The following is a 5384-nucleotide window of genomic DNA, read 5'->3' as shown; positions in this document are numbered from 1 at the left end:
GGAGACATTTAAAATTAAACTTTCATTATTGAGGTAGAGCATGCTATTTTAATAGACTTTTCTAGTTATTTATATTTTGAGAATTAGCATCAACTGTTACTGGCCCCATGTCAGCAAATCAAATTAGTTTTTGAAAGGAACATGAAAGTCATAATTACATTTCCATCATTCAGATAGAAATTGCACACAAAAAATAAATAAATAAACATTCTATTTTACTTTTATTATTATGTACTTAATTCTTTTGTTATCCTTTGGTGTCCTTTGTTGAAGAGCATACCTAAGTGGGATGTGCACGTGCGTTTCTTGAACACCATATTGCAGCAGCAGCTGTGTTGACAGTATTGATAACTTGTCCTTTGTGTAAAATTTGTATGGTAAATTATTTCTATTTTTACAATAAAGTAGTGAGTAGAGAAAAGATTGTGTATCATTCTAATTGCTTAGTAACTGGCACTGTGCCACAGAATTGTGTGAGTGTGTATGTGAGCAGAGTGTGTGTGGGTGTCAGTAAGCAGAGTATGTGTGCTTTATTCTCCAGGTAATCAATACATTTCCGATGAGCTGGTGCTTTAGTGCAGTGTTTCTCAACTATGGTCCTCAAGTACCCCCGACAGGCCAGGTTTTCATTATAGCTGAATCAGTGCACAGGTGAAGTAATCAGCTGATCAGTAACTCAGTGGTTACTAACTTGCTCTCACCCATCACCTGATTATGTCACCTGTGCACTGGTTCAGCTATCATTTAAACCTGCCCTGTTGGGGGTACTTGTGGCCCTCTGTACATGTGTTTCTCCGTTGTATGATATCTAGTGCCTCACCAACCTCTGACCTCACTGCACGTCACTGATATATATATATATATATATATATATATATATATATATATATATATATATATATATATACACACACAGTATATATATATATAGATAGATAGATAGATAGATAGATATATAATACTTTATATATATATATATATATATATATATATATATATATATATATATATATATATATATATATATATATATATATATTATATATATTTTTATTTTTATTGCAATTATTATTATCATCAAGTACATAGTGCCACCTTGTGCTCCCAGAGAGTGGTTCTGTTAAGGTTATAAAGTATATTAAAGGGACATTATACACATTTTTTCTTTGCATAAATGTTTTGTAGATCTATTTATAAAGCCCATAAAGTTGTTTTTTTTTAAATGTAGTTTTGCTTATTTTTAAATAACATTGCTCTGATTTTCAGACTCCTAACCAAGCCCCAAAGTTTTATGTGAATACCGAGGTATACCCACTCCAGCTTGCTCCTGTTTGTGTAAAGGGTCTTTTCATATGCTAAAGAAGGGGGAGGGGGGGGTGTCTTATTTCCCATTTGCAGTGGGCTTTCCAGCTACATTTTCAACAGAGCTAAACAGAGCTTCTAAGTAAGTTTTTAAACAGTTTTATATTGGATTTTTATATCAGTATCTGTGCATCTTATTATTTATAGTAGTGTCTATTACACGCAGTTATATGAAAATGAGTGTATACTGTCCCTTTAATATAACAATGTTGGTTGTGCAAAGCTGGGGAATGGGTAAAGGCGTTAGCTATGAAAATTTAATTTTGACTTGAGTGTCCATTTAAGTGTCCAGTGAGTTTGTATTTATTCCATTGGACATCTGGCAACTTTACAACTAAAGTAGTTTATAGAAAATAGAACTTTTAGACTTATTTATTTAATTAACAACTAATACAATTAGTATTCTCAGGCTAATCTTTGCTTTGAATACCTGATTATATTTAGCATCTATGTAGTGTTTATAAGGACATGAAACCCAACATTAATCTTTAATGATTCAGATAGAGCTGAGTATTTTAAAGATTTTTCCAAATTACTTCTATAATCAAATTAGATTCATTCTCTTCAACAGTACAGTAGTACATTGCTGCTTCCGAGACTACCTAGGTATGCTTTTCAATAAAGGATTCCAAGAGAACAAAGCAACTTAGAAAATAAAAGGGCATTGGAAAAAGTTGTTTAAAATTGCATTGGAAAAAGTTGTTTAAAATTGCATGTTCTATCTGAATCATTAATTAAAGGGACACTAAACCCAAAAGTTTTCTTTCATGATTCAGATAGAGAATAGAATTTTAAACAACATTCCAATTCACTTCTATTATCCAATTTGCTTCATTCTTTAGATATCCTTTGTTGAAGAAATAGCAATGCATATGGGTGAGCCAATCACACAATCTATGTGCAGCCACCAATCAGCAGCTACTGAGCATATCTAGATATGCTTTTTAGCAAAGGATATCAAGCGAATTAAGCAAATTGGATAATAGAAGTAAATTAGAAAGTTGTTTAAAATTGCATGTTCTTTCTAAATCATGAAAGAAAAAATTTGGGTTTCATGTCCCTTTAACCCCTTAATGACCACAGCACTTTTCCATTTTCTGTCCGTTTGGGACCAAGGCTATTTTTACATTTCTGCGGTGTTTGTGTTTAGCTGTAATTTTCCTCATACTCATTTACTGTACCCACACATATTATATACCGTTTTTCTCGCCATTAAATGGGCTTTCTAAAGATACCATTATTTTCATCATATCTTATAATTTACTATAAAAAAAATTATAAAATATGAGGAAAAAAATGGAAAAAAACGCAGTTTTTCGAAATTTGACCCCCAAAATCTGTTACACATCTACAACCACTAAAAAACACCCATGCTAAATAGTTTCTATATTTTGTCCTGAGTTTAGAAATACCCAATGTTTACATGTTCTTTGCTTTTTTTGCAAGTTATAGGGCAATAAATACAAGTAGCACTTTGCTATTTCCAAACCACTTTTTTTCAAAATTAGCGCTAGTTACATTGGGACACTGATATCTGTCTGGAATCCCTGAATATCCCTTGACATGTATATATATTTTTTTAGAAGACATCCCAAAGTATTGATCTAGGCCCATTTTGGTATATTTCATGCCACCATTTCACTACAAAATGCGATCAAATAAAAAAAAATGTTCACTTTTTCACAAATGTTTTCACAAACTTTAGGTTTCTCATTGAAATTATTTACAAACAACTTGTGCAATTATGGCATACATGGTTGTAAATGTTTCTCTGGGATCCCCTTTGTTCAAAAATAGCAGACATATATGGCTTTGGCATCGCTTTTTGGTATTTAGAAGGCCGCTAAATGCCGCTGCGCACCACACGTGTATTATGCCCAGCAGTGAAGGGGTTAATTAGGGAGCATGTAGGGAGCTTGTAGTTTTAATTTTAGCTTTAGTGTAGAGTAGTAGACAACCCAAAGTATTGATCTAGGCCCATTTTGGTATATTTCATGCTACCATTTCACCGCCAAATGCGAACAAATAAAAATAAAACGTAAAATTTTCCCAATTTTAGGTTTCTCACTAAAATTATTTACAAACAGCTTGTGCAATTATGGCATAAATGGTTGTAAAAGCTTCTCTGGGATCCCCTTTGTTCAGAAATAGCAGACATATATGGCTTTGGCTTTGCTTTTTGGTAATTAGAAGGCAGCTAAATGCCGCTGCGCACCATACGTGTATAATGCCCAGCAGTGAAGGGGTTAATTAGGGAGCTTTTAGGGAGCTTGCAGGGTTAATTTTAGCTTTAGTGTAGGTATCAACCTCCCACATGACACATCACACCCCCAGATCCCTCCCAAACAGCTCTCTTCCCTCCCCCACCCCACAATTGTCCCCCGCCATCTTAAGTACTGGCAGTAAGTCTGCCAGTACTAAAATAAGAGTTTTTTTGGGGTTTTTTTTTTAAAAATAATAATTATGTTCTGTAGTATCCTCCCTTAGCCCCCAACCTCCCTGATCCCCCCCCCCCCAAACAGCTCTCTAACCCCCCTCTCTCTGCCTTATTGCGCCATATTGGGTACTGGCAGCTGTCTGCCAGTGCCCAGTTTGAAATCAAATATGTTTTTTTTTAGTTTTTTTAAAAAAAATACTATTTTCTGTAGTGTAGCTGCCCTCCCTCAACCCCCCAACCCCTGCCAGATCGCTAAACAGTTTTGAGATGCCCACCCTCACTCCCACCGAGTACCATCATTGTTCCATAGTGTAGGGCTCCCACCCGCCCGCTCCCGTGCGCGCGCGCCCGCTCCAGTTCACACGCGCGCACGCCCGCACTCGATCCCGCCCCCCTTCCCACCGATGGCCGCCCACCCGCCTCCCTTGGTAAGCTCCCACCCACCAACGAACATGGCCATCAATGGCCGATGCAGAGAGGGCCACAGGGTGGCTCTCTCTGCATCGGACGGCTAAAAAAATGTTATAGCAGGATGCCTCAATATCGAGGCATCACTGCTATAACATGAAAGCAGTTGGAAGTGATCAGGATCGCTTCCACTGCTTTCAAAGACCAACGACGTACGGGGTACGTCCTTGGTCATTAACTGCATTTTTTTGCAGGACGTACCCCATACGTCGTTGGTCGTTAAGGGGTTAAACAAAATGGGTTTCATGTCCCTTTAACCTCTTCAATACCAGGAATTATATATAAGTACTAATACTGGAATATTTTTAGCATTTTTGTCATTCACTCCATTAAAACAGAAATAAAGTAAAATATTGGTTTCGGCATAGAAAGAGCTTTCAGTGGATAACGGTTTCAACTAGCTATTTATCCACAGAATTATGAAATTATTTTAAATTTACCCAAAAAAGTAAAAAAAAAAAAAAAAAAAAAAAAGTATAAAATACAAATTATCACAGGCCCAAAAAACCTGTAGCGTTCTAACTGTAAATCTAACAAATTGTTCGTTGGTGTCCTCTGATTCAGATGAGATCACACGTGTATATAATTTGCATTATTTTTGATAATTTTAAGGTTTTTATCTGCAGCTATGTATACCATGTTATTAAATGATGCAATGGGAGACTTAAATTAGACAACCATAGGTATTGATCTAGGCCTATTTTGACATATTTCATGAAACCATGTATGCAAATTACGATCATATAAAAAAAAAAAATAACTCTCACAAACAATGATTCTGACTGAAGCTACTTACACATAACTTATGTAGTGATAAGACAAACGCTTGGGAAAGCCTCTTTAGGTTCAGAATAATAAGACATGTATGAGTTTACCATTGCTTTTGGTAATCAGAAGGCCGCTAATTGTACCTGCGCACTACACTTCTGAAATTTCACCCCAAAATTATATATATATATATATATATATATATATATATATTTATTAAGTGGACAACCCAAAGTATTGATCTAGGCCCATTTTGGCATATTTCATGTGACCAGTTTGCAGTCAGTTGTGTGCCAAATGCGATTATATATATAAAAAAAAAAAAAAATTCACAAACTTTGGGTTTGTC

This window comes from Bombina bombina, chromosome 1 (genome assembly GCF_027579735.1).
Source record: "Bombina bombina isolate aBomBom1 chromosome 1, aBomBom1.pri, whole genome shotgun sequence".
Classification (NCBI taxonomy): Eukaryota; Metazoa; Chordata; class Amphibia; order Anura; family Bombinatoridae; genus Bombina; species Bombina bombina.
The sequence above is the reverse complement of the archived record's forward strand: the minus strand, read 5'-3'. Positions refer to the sequence as shown.